The sequence below is a fragment of the Prionailurus viverrinus genome, chromosome D2, assembly GCF_022837055.1.
Source record: "Prionailurus viverrinus isolate Anna chromosome D2, UM_Priviv_1.0, whole genome shotgun sequence".
Classification (NCBI taxonomy): domain Eukaryota; kingdom Metazoa; phylum Chordata; class Mammalia; order Carnivora; family Felidae; genus Prionailurus; species Prionailurus viverrinus.
In genome coordinates this window covers 13,226,792-13,245,423 of record NC_062571.1, presented here as the reverse complement: position 1 = coordinate 13,245,423, position 18,632 = coordinate 13,226,792, and the positions used below count along the sequence as shown (strand labels likewise).

General features: G+C 43.4%; 1 protein-coding gene, 1 non-coding gene and 1 pseudogene across 2 annotated transcripts in view; 2 read left to right on the top strand and 1 right to left on the bottom strand.

Annotated features, from left to right (window-relative positions):
• Positions 1 to 947: 947 nt before the first annotated feature.
• LOC125148533 (small nucleolar RNA SNORA64/SNORA10 family) lies at positions 948 to 1,071 on the bottom strand. Its single transcript, XR_007145612.1, has one exon. It is a non-coding gene; the product is annotated as a small nucleolar RNA SNORA64/SNORA10 family (small nucleolar RNA).
• Positions 1,072 to 9,082: 8,011 nt separating this feature from the next.
• TBCE (tubulin folding cofactor E) overlaps positions 9,083 to 18,632 on the top strand; it is a 91,303-nt gene continuing 81,753 nt past the window's right edge. The window contains exon 1 of the mRNA XM_047824932.1: positions 9,083 to 9,202. The gene's annotated coding sequence lies outside the window, so the exon portion shown is untranslated. The remainder of the gene's footprint in view (positions 9,203 to 18,632) is intronic.
• LOC125147559 (cell death regulator Aven-like) lies at positions 13,040 to 14,105 on the top strand (annotated as a pseudogene).

Sequence of the window (18,632 nt, the reverse complement as noted above, 5' to 3'; positions counted from 1 at the left end):
AGAGTGGAAGTGAGGAACAGAAACTGGGAAATAGGAGTAGCAAGAGAGACTTTTCACTGTACACCCATGTATGACTTTTGACTTTTGAAGCATGTGAATGTATTATCTATTCAAATATTAAAAATCTTACAAGTCATGAAAGCACCAATAAACAAGAAATATTAGCAATAAAATAATTTTTAAAAGCTGGCTACTTACATTAGGTGTTTGGGGAAGACCTCTCTGAGGAAGTAGCGTTTAAGCTGAGTTCTGAATGACAAGAAGTTAGCCATACTATAATCCTGGTGCAGAGCAATCGAAGCAAAAGGAGTACAAAGGTCTTAAGGTGAGAAAGAGCTTTGCCAATATGTACAAGATAATGCAGGAGCCAGATCACGAAGGACTTTGTAAACCAGAGTAAGGGTTTTAGCTTTTTTCTTTAAGATTTTATTTTATTTTATTATTTTTTTAATGAGCTTTAATTCACTTTTTTTTTTTAATGTTTATTTATTTTTGAGAGAGAGAGCATGTACGAGTACAAGCAGGGGTGGGCCAGACAGCGAGGGAGACACAGAATCCGAAGCAGGCTCCAGGCTCCGAGCTGTCAGCACAGAGCCTGACGCGGGGCTCAAACCCACAAACTGTGAGATCATGACCTGAGCCAAAGTCAGATGCCTACCAACTGAGCAACCCAGGTGCCCCTCACTGCATTTGTCTAGTATAGAACTATGTGGTGGCCATAGCTGGAGCCTGGGTCCTCCACACACAGACTCTGGTATGGGTCTTTACAAGATGGTCATTGAATTCCTGATAGGGAGACTTGAAGAACACAGTTTCTTTCCAGAGGCCAGGGGTGAGATAGCTGTAGGTCTTGGACATGCCATCAAAAGAGGCCTTGGCTGGAAAAGGGAAAACAGCAGGAAGGGGGTGGTGGATTCATCTGACACAACGCTCCTGATGCATATAGAAGCTGTTGTAATCCTAGGAACAGAGGCCACTCGGGCTGGTCTGAAGTGCATTAGGAGGGCCTGCCTCTCTCTCTGAAAATACACCAACCACACACTGAGTATGATGAAGTGGAGTCGAGAGAGGTAAGATTTTATTTTTAAGTGATCTCTACACCCAACATGGGGCTTGAACTTTCAACCCCGGGATCAAGAGTCGCACGCATGCTCTACCGACTGAGGCAGCCAGGTGCCTCAGGATGTTAGCTTTTCATCTAAATGCAACTGGGCAGGGGCGCCTGGGTGGCGCAGTCGGTTAAGCGTCCGACTTCAGCCAGGTCACGATCTCGCGGTCCGTGAGTTCGAGCCCCGCGTCGGGCTCTGGGCTGATGGCTCAGAGCCTGGAGCCTGTTTCCGATTCTGTGTCTCCCTCTCTCTCTGCCCCTCCCCCGTTCATGCTCTGTCTCTCTCTGTCCCAAAAATAAATAAACGTTGAAAAAAAAAATTAAAAAAAAAATAATAAATGCAACTGGGCAGCCAATAGAGGGTTTCAAGAAAGGGAGGAACTATATTAAATTTACATTTATAAAAGACCATTCTGGCATGTGAGTAGATGATGAATTTATAGATGTCTATGACAGGACATAAGGAGACCCCTGAGAACAGTGTCAGAGTATCCCATGAGAGACAATGGTAGCTAAAACAAGGGTGGGAGCAGGGCACACAGTGCAAAGAGGTCAAGCTGGGGTTAGTTTAAGTGGAATTAACAGGAATTACTGGTGGATAGCATGTAGAGTTAATGAAAAGAGGAATCAAGGATGATCACTGGATTTTTTTTTTATATATATGAAATTTATTGACAAATTGGTTTCCATACAACACCCAGTGCTCATCCCAAAAGGTGCCCTCCTCAATACCCATCACCCACCCTCCCCTCCCTCCCACCCCCCATCAACCCTCAGTTTGTTCTCAGTTTTTAACAGTCTCTTATGCTTTGGCTCTCTCCCACTCTAACCTCTTTTTTTTTTTTTTTTTTCCTTCCCCTCCCCCATGGATTCCTGTTAAGTTTCTCAGGATCCACATAAGAGTGAAACCATATGGTATCTGTCTTTCTCTGTATGGCTTATTTCACTTAGCTTCACACTCTCCAGTTCCATCCACGTTGCTACAAAAGGCCATATTTCATTTTTTCTCATTGCCATGTAATATTCCATTGTGTATATAAACCACAATTTCTTTATCCATTCATCAGTTGATGGACATTTAGGCTCTTTCCATAATTTGGCTATTGTTGAGAGTGCTGCTATGAACATTGGGGTACAAGTGCCCCTATGCATCAGTACCCCTGTATCCCTTGGATAAATTCCTAGCAGTGCTATTGCTGGGTCATAGGGTAGGTCTATTTTTAATTTTCTGAGGAACCTCCACACTGCTTTCCAGAGCGGCTGCACCAATTTGCATTCCCACCAACAGTGCAAGAGGGTTCCCGTTTCTCCACATCCTCTCCAGCATCTATAGTCTCCTGATTTGTTCATTTTGGCCACTCTGACTGGCGTGAGGTGATACCTGAGTGTGGTTTTGATTTGTATTTCCCTGATAAGGAGCGACGCTGAACATCTTTTCATGTGCCTGTTGGCCATCCGGATGTCTTCTTTAGAGAAGTGTCTATTCATGTTTTCTGCCCATTTCTTCACTGGGTTATTTGTTTTTCGGGTGTGGAGTTTGGTGAGCTCTTTATAGATTTTAGATACTAGCCCTTTGTCCGATATGTCATTTGCGAATATCTTTTCCCATTCCGTTGGTTGCCTTTTAGTTTTGTTGGTTGTTTCCTTTGCTGTGCAGAAGCTTTTTATCTTCATAAGGTCCCAGTAATTCACTTTTGCTTTTAATTCCCTTGCCTTTGGGGATGTGTCGAGTAAGAGATTGCTACGGCTGAGGTCAGAGAGGTCTTTTCCTGCTTTCTCCTCTAAGGTTTTGATGGTTTCCTGTCTCACATTTAGGTCCTTTATCCATTTTGAGTTTATTTTTGTGAATGGTGTGAGAAAGTGGTCTAGTTTCAACCTTCTGCATGTTGCTGTCCAGTTCTCCCAGCACCATTTGTTAAAGAGGCTGTCTTTTTTCCATTGGATGTTCTTTCCTGCTCTGTCAAAGATGAGTTGGCCATACGTTTGTGGGTCTAGTTCTGGGGCTTCTATTCTATTCCATTGGTCTATGTGTCTGTTTTTGTGCCATGATCACTGGATTTTTAAAGAAACTGAGTAGATAGCGGTACCATAACTTGGATTTAGGAAGACAGAGGAGGAACAGCATTTTGGGGGGAAAATTAGAGATGCCTATGAGCTATCCTAGAAGAGATGTCAAGAAGGCATTTGCATGCACAAGGCAAGAGAGAGTTCACAGGAGAGATCAAGCAAGGCAGGAAGTTGGAATTGTGTCACTGACATGCAGATGATGTATAGAGCCGTGGGACTGAATGAGCTCACCTAGGCATAGTGGGTTCTGCACTGATCCCTGGACACTCCACTTTTAGGAATATATGTATCTTTTGAAACTGCTTTTTTGACTCACACACCATACAATTCAGTGGTTCTTATTATATTCATGGAGTTATGTAACCATCACCACAATCTAATTTTAGAACATTTTTGCTTCCCTAAAAGAAACCCCATCCGTGTTACGATTCACTCTTCATTTTCCGTCCACTTCACTTCCTAGCCCCCACCCTGGCCAGCCACAAATCTGTCTTCTGTCTGTAGATTCACCTATCCTGGACATTTCATATAAGTGGAATCATACAATATATTACATAGTTCTTGTGACTGGCTTTGTTCACTTAACATGGTGTTTTCAAGGTTCATCCGTGTTGTATCACAATTTCATTTCTTTGTAAGTCTGAATAACAGTCTATCATATAGATATACCACATGTTGTTTATCCGCTTGTCAATTGATGGGCATTTGGGTAGTTCCTACTTTTTGGCTCTTATGAGTAATGTTGCTAGGAACATTTGCATATAAGTTTTTGTGTGGGTGTATTTTTTCATTTCTTTTGGATAATGTTCCCCCAAAACTCCTATTTTGAAGCCTCAACCTCCATTATTTTGTATTTGGAGATAGGGTCTTTATGGAAGTAATTAAGTTGAATGAGGTCATTAGGGTGGGGACCTGATCCAACAGGATTAGTGTCCTTATAAGAAGAGACAGAGAGAACTATTTTCTCTCTTTATGTCATGTGAGGACACAGTGAGAAGACAGCCATCTGCAAGCCAGGAGACAGGTTCTCACCAGGAATCAAACTGGCTGGCACCTTAACCTTGGACTTGAGCCTTCAGAACTGTGAGAAAATAAACTTCTGTTGTTTAAGCCACTCAGTTTGTGGTATTTTGTTATAGCAGCTCAAGCCAACAGTGACAGGTAAATCCTAGAAGTGGCATTGCTAACTCATATGGTGACCTTGTTTTACATTTCGAGAAGGGACTATATACTTAAGATATACTCCCTCAGATGTACAAAATGTATACAAAAGTATATATATATATATTTTTTTTTTTTTAATGTTTTTCTTTAGTTTTGAGAGAGAGAGAGACGGAGTACAAGCAGGGGAGGGGCAGAGAGAGAAGGGAGGCACACAATCCAAAGCAGGCTCCAGGCTCCAAGCTGTCACCACAGAGCCCAATGCAGGGCTTGAACCCATGAACTGTGATATCATGACCTGAGCCAAAGTCGGTCACTTAACCAACTGAGCCACCTAGGCGCCCCTATAAAAGTATATTTATTGCAGCAGCATTTATAATAGAAAAAAGTTGATTCAATCACATTCTGTGATTGAGTGGAGCAAAACTATATATTATAAGGACATATAGATGTAGATATAGATGTTTACAGATACAGATATTAACAAAATACTTTTTTTGAGATACTTGTGTTCTTCCACCTCTATTTTTTCCATCCTTACTTCCAAAAAGGTACCCATGCCATTTTGTGCTTTTTCACCTCTGGGAAGTATTATGATTCTAAGACTAAAAGAAATTTCTTGCAAGATACTTCCTTTTCTGAATTAATTTTCCTGAAACCTGAGCCTGTTGATGAGGTCAGTCTAGGTATCCGGGAAGAAGGGTACAGAAAAAAGGAGCAGTGACTTTCAGGGCAAAGAGAAAAGAAGAGAGGAGAGATTCTGGGAAGGGAGCAAAAACCAGAAGTTCCCATGATTGTGGGTAACGTTCCTGGGGATGAGCAAGACACTAGAGAGGATGGACCAGACAGTAACATCCCCACTCCCTTCTGCATGAATTTTTTGAGGACACATTCAATCCACTACCCCAAGGGAAATGCAAAAAAAAATATCCATGCAAAACCTCGTACACAAATGTTCATAGCAACATTCCCATGGCAAGGAAGCAGAAACATGTCAGACTTTGAAGGATCTTTGTCAGCTTTAACAATAAAGCTGTCAACAGTGTCTATGAAGCTTGGAGATGAGACGCCCTCAGGCGCTTCTTAAATCTAAAAGCTGGAAAAGTGGCCCCAAGTCTGCCTGAGATGAATTTTTCTGCTAGTGTTCATTCTTTTTTTCAATTTGGGAGAATACTACAAGGAAAGTAAAAGAAATAAAAAGGCTAAAAATATCGAAATAACATTGAGAATGGAAGTTGCTCTGTTAGGTGCCTCAGTCAACTTCGGCTCAGGTCATGATCTCACGGCTGCTTGTGAGTTCGAGCCCTACGTCGGGCTCTGTGCTGACAGCTCAGAGCCTGGAGCCTGCTTTGGATTCTGTGTCTCCTCTCTCTGCCCCTCCCCCGCTTGCACTTTCTCTCTCTCTCTTTCTCTCTCTCTCTCTCTCTCTCCCTCTCTCTTTCTCAAAAATAAATAAACATTAAAAAAATTTTTTTTTAAAAAGGAAGGGCTCTGTTAGTGGATGAGAGATTCCAGAATACACACAGTAGATTACTGACTGATGAAAGCCATGCAGATAAAGCCATAGCTAAATATATGCAGAGAAGTGGTTGTGGCTGACACAGGATCCAACAGGTTCAGTAAAGCCATATGCAGAATAATGCCCCCACCAAAGATGTCCATGTCCTCATCCTCAGAACTGTAAATATGGTAGGTATACGGCAAAGGGCACGAAGGCTGCAGGCGAAATTAAGTTGCTAATCAGGTGACCCTAAAACAGGGAGATTATCCTGAATTGTCCAGGTGGAACAATGTAATTTCAAGAATTTTTCTAAGTGGAAGAAGGAGGCAGAAGGGGAGAGTCCAAGAAAATGTGAGACTACAAAGCCAGAGTGATGCGGAATGGACTCAACCCACCATTTCTGACTGTGTAGATGGAGGCAGGGGACCATGAGCCATGGAATACAGGTGGCCCCTAGAAACCAGAAAAGGCAAGGAAACAGATTCTTGCCTGGAGCCTCCAGATAGCAACACAGCCTTGCTGACACCTTGCTTTTAGCCCAGTGAGAAGTGTTGTACTTCTTCAGACCTGTAAGATAATAAATATATGTTGTTTTAAGCCACTAAGATTGTGATAATCTGTTAGAGCAGCAATAGGAAACTAACTGGAACAGTGCTATACTTGTCAACACAGAGGTTTGAAGGGATAAATATGGATGAAAACAGAAATTAATTGATGGTCTGTAAACAAAAGGATGAACACCTCCCCACCACCACCACTACCTCCTTCTTGTGCCCAGTAGGGAAACTAAATCATCATTGCCAGGTATATGTCCTTAAGCAAAAGAGGAAGACATCTTCTCTAGAGAACTAGAAGTCAGTTTCCGGGATGAATTTGGGCAACTGGCAGAGGTGCTGGTGTCACAGAGCCACACTCTTCTACTGGGCATGAGAGCCTTCCGGAAGTTTGATGGCTGTTCCCTTCCCATTCACATGACATTGAGACTTACCATCAGGCAGCCCTGCTCACAGGAGCTGAGCTCCCACTTGCTCTCATTTAGCGTTTCTACTGCCTCGTTCTGTAATATAAATGGACAGCCGGAAACTCCCACATTTATGGAGTACCTGCTGTATAACAGAGAAAACCGAGGTTAAAAAAGAAGCAACAACAAAACAAGAAAATAGAGAAAAATTTAACTTAGACGGGACAGGAATAATTAAGGGAACACAGAAAACCTTAAAATAAGACAAACCATAACCTTAAATAGTATCATTGGAGAGATTTGAGAAGATATCGAATTGAATCTATGCCTGATGTTGTTTACCTAGCCAGAAATCATTTCCTTGCTTTCTTCTTGTGGTAAGAACCTTGATACTTTCTCCCTGTTTCATGGCCATGTGCTTCCAGGGAGGCAGAATTCTCTCTTCCTCTGAGGCGGTCAGACTTTTTTCTCTAAAGGCCTTCAAGTGATGGGATGAGGCCCACCCACATGATGGAAGGCAATCTGGTTTGCCCAAAGTGTACTGATTCAACTGTTTATCTCATCTAAAACACTCCTTCACAGCAATATCTAGACGAGTGTTTGACCAAATATCTGGGTGTAGACTCAACTTTCATGCTGCTACTTAGACACTAATGAAATCAAATATATCTCCTGGTATTTAGTGGGTTTACCTGACCTTGATCTTCTATCAAGTTACCCCATAACTCCAAATGATTTCTGTATTAAAATAGTTGTCAGCCTTCCAATAACACAAATCAAGAAAGTAGATGTAGACACAGAGAGAGTAGGTAGCACAAGAAGAGCGATAGGCAAAGATAGGTAATCACGGAGGGAGCAATCAAAGCAGTAAGGAACTCCTTTACTCTACGGAAGGAAGAAGAGACTAAAAGAATGCTTTGGAGTTCTTTGGGCACTTGGGTGGCTGACTGGGTTAAGTGTCTGTCGGGCTTAGGTCATGATCTCACGGTTCGAGTTTGAGCCCCACTGTGGGCTCAGTACTGACATCACAGAGCCTGCTTCAGATCCTCTATCTCCCCCCTCTCCCCCACACTCCCCTGCTTGCATGCTCTCTTTCTCTGTCTCTCTCTCTCTCAAAGATAAATAAACCTTAAAAACAAAATAAAAGTGTCCTCCAACTTGCATGAGTCTAAGAACCTTGTTCACAATAGTGATAAGGTTCATTCAAAAGCAAGCCTATAGTCTAACAAAGGTTTATTTAGTTGCTGAAACAAGTAAGACCACACACACACCAGAGGGGCAGGATGTCTAACTTTAAAAAAAAAAAAAAAAGGCAGAGGCAGGGGAAGAGACTGTGATAGCATAGGATTGGGTGCAGTATAGGTAAGAATTAAGCAGGCTCTGGTCTGGGCTACGAAGCAGACTCTAAGGTCTGGAACTCTTGGAAACTACAAAGTTGAAATAAACGTGGAATGTTGTATCTGAAAACCCCTTATTTGAAGCTCTATACCTGGACTGGAAAAGTGCCAAAATGATCCACATGGCTCAGCTCTGCCAGGCAGGAGAGGGATGTTCCATTCTCACTGATAGGATTTCAAACAACAAACTTCTGAGAGTTCTGTTTTAGGGAGCAAGGTTTTTCATCCCATGTCCTTTCATTAATCAACAAAAGCAGTTGTTTACAGATTCACAATGGATAGCTCTCTATGTACTGAAATTCTTCTCAACTTTAACAGTCAGCATGAATGCTACCTTCCCAAAATGAATGCAATTTCCCCTGGGGGGGGGGGGGGGGATAAAGGCTTCTTATTTTCAACCAATGATACCAACACCACAGCTATGTGTGCTTTAATCATGTACCAGACCCCATTGCTCAATGTTTATTTGTGTCATCTCATTTGATCCTCATAACAAACCACTGAGCTAATGACATAGAAACCTGACGCTTAGAAATTAACAAACCTATGGAATTTGCTTTTTCTATGATTGTACTTACTTTCATTCTGCCTATTTTACCTGGTTGATTATTATTATTATTATCCTCTTAGTTTTTGAGGCATCAACACTATTTTCTTATCTGTGACCACACGCCTCCGACTTAGACTCTCAATAAACATGGAAGTGAATCACAAGTAGGCTGGAACATGTACGTTCATTGGGTTGTTCCGTCCTGAGTTTACAGGAATCACCGGGGCAGCAGAGGGGCGGGGAGCTTGCCCAGGTTTGGGTGGGTGGGCCAAACCTCCGACTCCGAAGCCCCTTGCTCGCTATAGCCACGCCTAAGCTCCAGCAGCCACCGCCCACCCAGCGGAGGTGGGACTTCCTGTCTCCCTAAGGAAGCACTTCCGGCCAGGACCGGAAGCTCCGCTGCTGCCTGGCGCGTGCGAGGGTCGGTGTCCGGACCCCCCGGGCTCTCTGCCTGCAGGTGAGCTTCGGAGGGGCTGAGGGGCTGCGGGAGCCAAGCGTTCGTGGCCGGCCAGTGGCCGGTGCGTCACCCTGCAATGCTTCGGTCCTTTAGTCCTTTCCTAGAAACTTCTTAGGTGGTCAAGAGTCGGGCGTTGCCTGCTCCCTGCCGCCTCGACCAGACCCAGACGCGCCGGCTGTAGGGAGTCCGGGCCGGCGAGCGGGCGAGGGAGCCGCACTGGCAGCGCCGTCCATCCCTTTACCGGGAAGCCTTGCTGGCGGGTCACTTTGGACGGGGTGAAATAGGTCAGGTTAGAGAAACAGCCTTGAAGTTCTGAATCATTTAACATTTGTGGAGGAGGAGGAATAACGTGTGGTAGGTGGAGAACATTTAACATTTTGAAATAGTGTTTACCACCAACTGCGGACTGTTCCGAGTTGTGGGTGGGTGCACAGGAGGGTGCGACATCCCTGTCCCCAAAGAAACAGTCTCGTTGGAAGACAGGGTTCACAAATGCCAGACTGTTAAGGTAGAGACGGGGGAGGTAAAGATTCAGGGAGCAGACTTGTTTGACATTAACCTAGCCAAGGCCGCTGTCATTTGATATTTGTCTCAGCATCGTTTTAGTTTTAACCTTTCTGTATGCTTTTATAAACAGCTATCGCTGGGGATTTTTAAAAATCCACGGCAACAGTCTCTGCCTTTTGACAGGCAGGTTTTTGTACTTATTCATTGTCATTACTGAGACCTTTGTTCAGGCCCAAACTTTTGGAGCCATCCATGACTCATCTCTTTCACACACCACACCTACGATCTGCCAGCAGATTGTATGGACTTCACCTTCAGAATCTGTCCGGGACTCCCAGTCCCTTCTCACCCAGACTACTGCATAGCCACCTAACTAATCTGCTTTTTCTTCTTTCAGTCTTTTTTCATTACAGCATCTAGAGTGATCCTCCTAAAAAAAAAAAAAAAAATCAAATTTTTGCCCTCCTCTCAAGAAATCCTCCATGGACTACTGGGGTGCCTGGGTGGCTCAGTTCGTTAAGACTCTTGATCTCAGCTCAGGTGTTGATTTCAGAGTGGTGGGTTCAGGCTCCCCACTGGGTGTGAGGGCTACTTAAAAAAGAAACAGAAACAGAAAAAAAAAAAAATCCTCCAAAGAATGCCCATTTCATTCCAGAGTAAAAGCCAAAGCTGATAGAGTGACCCTCCCCCCCCCAGGGTCCTGTATGATCCCCTCCTGTTTTACCTCTGATCTCTCTCACTACTTCTTTTTAATAAAAAATTTTTTTTCAACGTTTTTTATTTATTTTTGGGACAGAGAGAGACAGAGCATGAACGGGGGAGGGGCAGAGAGAGAGGGAGACACAGAATCGGAAACAGGCTCCAGGCTCCGAGCCATCAGCCCAGAGCCCGACGCGGGGCTCGAACTCCCGGACCGCGAGATCGTGACCTGGCTGAAGTCGGACGCTTAACCGACTGCGCCACCCAGGCGCCCCTCTCGCTACTTCTCAAGCCTCCTCAAGCACATCCCAACCTCAGGATATTTGCACTTGGGGTTCTTTTGCCTGGAAGTCTCTCCAGTCCCTCCGTCTGTCTATATGGTTCCGACCCTTACCTCCCTTCTAGTTTTTGGAATTTTACCTTGTCAGGGAGGTCTTCTCTGACATATCCTTCCCTTACATCTCCATTGCCCTCTTTGTCGTTGTGCTTCCCATTCATTATATGACATGCCATGTGGTTTATTCATTTATCTGGCTTACTATGTTCCCCCCACTAGGATAGAAGCTTCATGAGGGCAGATATTTTTGTTCTGTTTACTGCTGTATTCCCAGTGCCTAAAACAGTATCTGGCTTTCAATAGGCTTCCCATGATATAACAGTTGAATGAATGGATTTGGACCTTTTCTACCATTTTATACTTTGTACTTTCTGTGCTTTTTTTCTCTTCCTTTCTTGACTTTTTTTGGATTGAGATTGGATTTTGTTTTGTTTTCTCTCTCCATATTTTCTTTTCTACTTCTTTGGAAGATATATTACTCTGTTCTTATACCAGTTAACCTTTTTTTTTTTTTTAAAGGAAGAATTATTTTTTATTTATTTTATTTATTATTTTTTAATGTTCATTTACTTTTGAGAGAGACAGAGCATGAACAGGGGAGGGGCAGAGAGAGAGGGAGACACAGAATCCAAAGCAGGCCCCAGGCTCTGAGCTGTAGGCACAGAGCCCAGTGCGGGGCTTGAACTCACAGACCTTGAGATCATGACCTGAGCCGAAGTCGGATGCTTAACTGACTGAGCCACCCAGGTGCCCTGGTTAACCTTTTAAATTTAATTTTGAATTTCACTATGAATACTTAATTGAATCTAATTCAATCTTAACTGAAATGTTTTAATGTTTATCTTTGAGAGAGTGTGAGCAGGGGAGGGGCAGAGAGAGGGAGACACAGAATCCGTAGCAGGCTCCAGGCTCCCAAGCTGTCAGCACAGAGCCCCACACGGGGCTTGAACTCACAGGCTGTGAGATCATGACCTGAGCTGAAGTCAGATGCTTAACCGACTGAGCCACCCAGGCGTCCCAGTCTTAATTGAATCTCAACCCTGCAGAACAATATTGTTTTTACCTTTAAGTTATGGATTTAAACAGACTTCTTGGATCATCTCATTTCTTAATTATTTTTGTAAGATGTGAACGTTCAACAATAAAACTAGAGTTGTTACCATTTTCTGGTGGTTTTGTTTTTTTCTTTTTGATTTATTAAAGTCAGTTTATCATGTACTTTAGTAGAATGTTTGTTGTATGCTTAGCATTTCAAAGTTTATTTAAAAAGTTTATGGTACTTTCCCTATCTTACCCTATGTTGGGAAATATGCAACAATGCATTGTCTCTAATGGAGAGTACGTTAAAAAATAATAAGGTAGACCTATTATTCAGTGTGAAATGAATATGACCCAGAAAGTAAGTAAGGTCTACCAGAAAGGAGAAACGTTATAGGTTGCCAGTTATTAGGAGTGGCTGGGATGAATTTGTGGAGGAATGATTTGGGAAGATTTGCTGATTTTTGAAAGTGTGTCCAGAAAGGGCACAAAGTTATTAATTTATTCTCTTTTATATAGTTTTGTCAGAAAAATTGTGGGTTTGGTGTAGATGTAAGTCATTGATGTTTTAGAGAGGAGATGTGCCTCTTTCAGAGAGAATATGTGCCTCCTATAGCCTCTTAGGAAATGCTTAAAACTTTTTGGAGGACGTACTTAAAATTACATGAGACAGTTCAGTATGTGAAGACAGAGGAACTACCGTGAGGACAGAGTACAACTTGGAGACAGGCTTTGACATGAGGCATAAAAGGACAGCAAGACATGCTGAGTGAAATAAGGCAGTCCCAAAAGACAAATAGTGCTTGATTCCACTTAGATACCTAGAGGAGGCAAGTTCATGGAAACGGAAGGTAGGGGCTAGGGAGAGAGGGATATGGGGAGTCCTTCAGTGGGTATAGAGTTTCAGTTTTGCTAGATAGAAAAGTTTCGGTGATTGGTTGCACAACAGTGTTAGCATATCTAATGCCTCTGAACCATACACTTTAAAGCGGCTCAGGTCACAACCTCACAGTTGATGAGTTCCAGCCCCTTGGGCTCTGTGCTGTCTGTGCGGTGCCCGCTTGGGATTCTCTCCCGTTCTCTGTGCCCTTCCCCTGCTGGTTCACTCTCAAAATAAACTTAAAACACAATGGTTACGGTGATAAATTTTATGTTATGTGTATTTTACCACAACTAAAAAACCTTTTTTTAAAAAGGACATTGGAAGGATCCTGCGCTCCCCTCCCCACCTTCACCCCCCCCCCCCCCCACCTCCGATGCTGGTGGCACCTCAGAGCTCAGAGCAACCTGTTTCCTTGGGGCTCTGGGGAGGTGAGCAGTCCGGTGCCCCAGCGCCCGAGTGCCTGTTGAAGGTGACAGTGATGCGGAGATCTAAAAGAAAGATAGTTTCCAACTGGGATGGATATTAAGATATTGAAAAAGAGGTCGATAATGATAGTGGAGAATCACAGGGCCAGACTCTGGTGTTCTCAGCTCTGCAGGGGACTCATTCTCACAGTAACGGTTTGTTGAGGAGAAAGAGTGGGGTGGTGAAGCTTTATGTCTAAAACAATTCATTTTCTGTGGACTGTGAGTCATTGGTTCGAGCCCTTCAAGAACTGCCTGTCTCACTCCACCTCCATGTTGCTGCTGAATCGGTCCAGGCCACCCTTCCTTTGGAGCTTCCTCAGGTGAAACCAAAGAGAAATGATGAAACCAAGGGACTGGGGAGGCACTTAAGAGGGCCCTTGGGGCCTGGAGGAAAGGGATCCGTCTCTGAGCTGAAATCTGCTGCTGGCTGCCCCAGGCACCTGGGGAAGGGTAGCCCAAGCCTGGATCCTTGTAGGGTTCTTAGGAACCCGCTGCCCCACTGCAGTCAGCCGCACACCACTCGGAGGAAGAAGTAGACCTGCCATTTAGTTTAGACGTGCCTGTAAAAGAGAGAACATCTTAGCAGACCAGACACCTCGGGACCGAAAATCTGAGACAGATGGGGAGGTGGTCCAAGAAGAAGGTCCTGCAGAACCACCTGCAATGGAAGAAAACGTGGAGTCTGAGCAACCAGGTACATCAAAAACTGTTACTGAGGAAGAGCTGAACGACTGGTTGGGCCCCGTGATTTCCTAACATTAAAAAAAAAAAAAAAGAAAAATGAAAAAAAGTCCCTGAAGCAGATTTTGGTTGCCTTATCAGCAAGGGCAGGCTCAAGGCTGTCCTTCCGGAACAGCTGATTTACAAGCATGCCTCAAGCCCGTGTGTGCCATCACGCTTGCCCCAATAAACGGCCTACCTCTATGTCCCGCGACCTCTGAAACCATACATTTAAGAGGCTCCTTGCATTTGTTCTCTGGCTTAAATCTAATAGAGTCCTTGAGGGCAGTGGACGTTACGGCTCTTGTTTCCAGCCCCCTTCCTTTCGATGTTTGCAGCCTAGCAGGTGCTGCTGACAGAATGGGAGCAGACAACAAGGCTTGCGTTTAGCCACAATAAAGGAACGCTGGTCTACGGGGGTGGGGGGAGAAAAAGACAGCAGGTGGGTTTGTTTAAAATGGTGCTAAATAGCAGGGTGCCTGGCTGGCTCAGTCGGTAGAGCATATGACTCCTGATCTTGGGGTGGTGAGTTTGAGCCCCTTGTTGGGGGTAGGGCTTATTAAAAAAATTGGGCTACGTACTTGGAAATTGTTACATTTTGGGTAGTAAGTTAAAAGCAGATATTTTTGCCCTTAAATGTTTAAAGGATTCCCAAGTTCTGTATCTAGTCTCAACATGAACCTCCAATCAAAGAAACCCTCTTACACTTCCCTACCTAGAAAGTTCATTTTCCTTACTCTCTGCTGTCCATTCCTGACAGCTTCATCAGGGCATGGTTCCCACAGGGAGCCTTCCCTCCCTCTTAACCCACATGGTTCTCTTCCATCACTGAATTTGGTCCTTGCACTTTGAATTTTAGGTCTTAGTTTTTTGCTGTTGGTTATCTCTCCCAGTTAGACTATAAGTTCCTTTTAAGAGCATGTCTTTCAACTCCTGTGGTCTTGGTAACAGGTTAATAAGCGTAAGGACTCACAGCTTGTTAGTGTCTGAGCCAAGATCACTACTTGGAGCTCCAAAATCTCAGTTAGGTGTGGCTGCCATTGATGTTGAGTTTTCTACTCGATAGGTGTCAGTGTGTGAACGATCTTCAGACCTCACACCGATTATTTTGGTACAATTTTGAATAAACACAGGGAAAGATTGAGGGACATATATTTGGAATGGTAATGGAAATCATACTGAAAAATCTTTTTTCTAATATTCATTCACAAAGTGCCAGTACTTTTTACCTCTTCTTTTGTGCATCAGATATCTTTTTGGATCTCTTGGTGGTTTAAGAAGGTGGGAAATGAGATAGAATCCATACCTGTGAACGGTGTGGGCCTACTGCAATTAAACTTCCCCATGTCAGGTACTGTTATTCTGAATTTGTAATACATTTCTTTGAATTTATGGAGTGTTTTCTCCTTATCTAAACATAGAATCTAGGGGTGCCTGATGGCTCAGTTGGTTGGGCGTCCGACTTCAGCTCAGGTCATGATCTTGCGATTCGAGGGTTTGAGCCCTGTGTCCGCCTCTGTGCTGACAGCTCAGAGCCTGGGACCTGCTTTCGATTCTGTGTGTCCCTCTCTCTCTCTGCCCCTCTCCTGTTCATGCTCTGTCTCTCTCAAAAATAAACATTAAAAAAAATTTAAATATAGAATCTAATTTATGATGTTAAGGGTCTTAGTGATTAATAGATGTTAATGGCTAACATTTATTTATTATTATTTTTTTAACTGCTTTATTTATTTTTGAGAGAGAGACCAAGTGCAAGTGGGTGGGGAGGATGAGGGCAGAGAGAAAAGGAGACGCAGAATCCAAAGCAGGCACCAGGCTCTGAGCTGTCAGCACAGAGCCCGACATGGAGCTTGAACCCTTGAACTGTGAGATCATGACCCTAGCTGAAGTCAGATGATGCTCAACTGACTGTGCCACCCAGGTGCCCCAGTAAATTATTTATTTTTAAAGTTTATTTATTTTGAGAGGGAGAGGGCAAGCAGGGGAGGGGCAAAGAGAAGGAGGGACGGAATCCTAAGCAGGTTCTGTGCCATCAGTGCAGAGCCCAATGTGAGGCTCGAACTCAAGAACTATCAGATTGTGACCTGAGCCGAGATTAAGAGTTGGATGCCTAACTGACTGAGGCACCCAACTGTTGATGGTGAGCACTTCTACACATAAAAACTCATTTAATTCTCACAACAGTCCTGTGAAGTAGGTCCTCCTAGTATACATTTTACAGATGAGAAAACTGAGACACACAGAGGTTAAATTATCCAGTGTCCCATAGGTAACATGTAGTAGATGAGGTCGAATTTCTTTCCAGCAGACTGACTGCATGTAATGTTCGTATTACATGAAATAGGAACACATATGATCTTAATTCTTGTGTATTTTTTCAGAATTCTTAACAGTTGCAGGAGAAAGAAACTCACCTCAAACTGATGTAAGCGAAAGAAAATTTACTGTTTCATTTGGGCTGATGAAAGGCTTCACGCATAGTTGGAGCAACTCCACTTTCCCTTGTGGCCTTATTTTCACACAAATTTTTTCCATGCAGTAGCAGAAGTACCTCTCAGCTCTTCTAGTGTTTTTTGGTTTTGTTTTGTTTTTGAGAGAGAGGGCACAAGTGAGCGAGGGGCAGAGAGAGAGAGAGAGGGAGAGAGAGAGAAGCAGGGCTCACCTGATGTGGGACTTGAACTCATGAACTGTGGGATCATGCGCTGAGCTGAAATCAGATGCTTAACCGACTGAGCCACCCAGGTGCCCTCAGTTATTCCAGGTTTAAGTGGTCCTTTTGTTTTAGGTCTTGGGAAAGAGAGGGATAGATCCTCTCTTCAAGAGCCCATGTCATTTTCTAAAAGGTTGGCTCTGCTTGGGTTAGGGTCTTCACGTATGGACCAGTTGCTATATGCAAGGAAATAGAGGTGAGGAGTCACTATATTGTCCATCCTGGGCCATGTGTCCACTCCTGTGGTGGGTGAGTGACAGCCCACCAGGCAGAGAAAATACACTTCCCACAAGGGGAAGATGCTGGGCTAAAAATGGAAGAAAATAGGTGAGAACCATTTTGATAATATAGATGGAACTCTTCAGATGCCTTTCCCAGGTTAAGATTCTTCCACTCTTAGAAAATAACACAGTTGGGGGCACCTGGGTGGCTCAGTCAATTGAGCATCCAACTCTTGATCTCAGCTAATTTCTTTTTTTATTTTTTATTATTTTATTTTATTTTATTTTTAACGTTTATTTATTTTTGAGACAGAGAGAGACAAAGCATGAGCGGGGGAGGGTCAGAGAGAGGGAGACACAGAATCTGAAACAGGCTCCAGGCTCTGAGCGGTCAGCACAGAGCCCGACGCGGGGCTCGAACTCACGGACCGTGAGATCATGACCTGGGCTGAAGTCAGCCGCTTAACCGACTGAGCCACCCAGGCGCCCCTAATTTCTTTTTTTAATTATTATTATTTTTTTAAACAACAAACACACGATGTTAGCAACATGGATTCCAGAGACAAACAGGTGAAACGGAATGCAGAACAAACTAGTGGAACTGTTTCTTTCAGTCTGCGTTCCTGTCACCAGAGGATACCAGGGCCAGGATGCCACATGCCTTTTAGTATAAGGAAAAAGTCCCTTGACGTTTCTTCATCTATCACTGGAGAAGTTGAATGAAGTGTACTGTAACAGCTCATTTCTTGATCTCAGGGTTGTGAGTTCAAGCCCCATGTTGGGCTCTATGCTGGGCGTGACGCCTACATATATTAAGAAAAAAACACAAACAAACCAGTGTTTTTTTAGAAGAATCTGTAGAAGAATTAAAGAAATTGTCAGCAATTTTGAATGAGTATTGTGAATAAGGAAAATGAAAGCGTTTTGTAAAGGGCTATGTAATTTAGTTTAAATAATTTACTTTGATGCCTGTCATGTCCTCAAATTTTCTTTGATTCTTTATCTAGGATAAAGACCCCTTTAGCAGTCTCATAAAGTCTGTGAGCTCCTTAGAATTTTTTTTAAGATTTTATTTTTAGGTAATCTCTATACCTAGCGTGGAACCCTAAGATCAAGAGTTGCTGACAACACGCTACTGACTGAGCCAGCCAGACACCCCTAGAATGTTTTTTTTTAAGTGTTTCTTTATTTGAGGGGGGAGGGGCAGAGAAAGAGAGGAGAGAGAGACTCCCAAGCAGGCTCCGAACTGTCAGCCTGGAGCCCGATGTGGGGTTCGATCTCACAAATCGTGAGATCATAACCAGAGCCGAAAGCAGGAGTCGGACACTTAACCGACTGAGCCACCCAGGTGCCCCAAAATGTTTTTAAATAAAGAAAATACACAGGATTTCATATAAAGAACTTATAAAACCCAACACCCAAAAAACAAATAATCCAGTTAAGAAATGGGCAGAAGATATGAATAGACATTTTTCTGAAGAAGACATACAGATGGCTAACAGACACATGAAAAAAGGCTCAGCATTACCCATCATTGGGGAAATACAAATCAAAACTATAATGAGATACCACCTAACATCTGGCAGAACGGCTAAAATTAACAACATAGGAAACAACAGGTGTTGGCAAGGATGCAGAGAAAGGAGAACACTCTCACTATTGGTGGGAATACAAACTGGTGCAGCCACTGTAGAAAATAGTGTGGAGGTTCCTTAAAAAGTTAAAAATAGAACTACTCTATGATCAGCAATTGCACCAAGAGGTATTTACCCAAAGGATACAAAAATGTACAAAAACACTGATTTGAAGGGATACATGCACCCTGATGTTTACAGCAGCATTATCAAT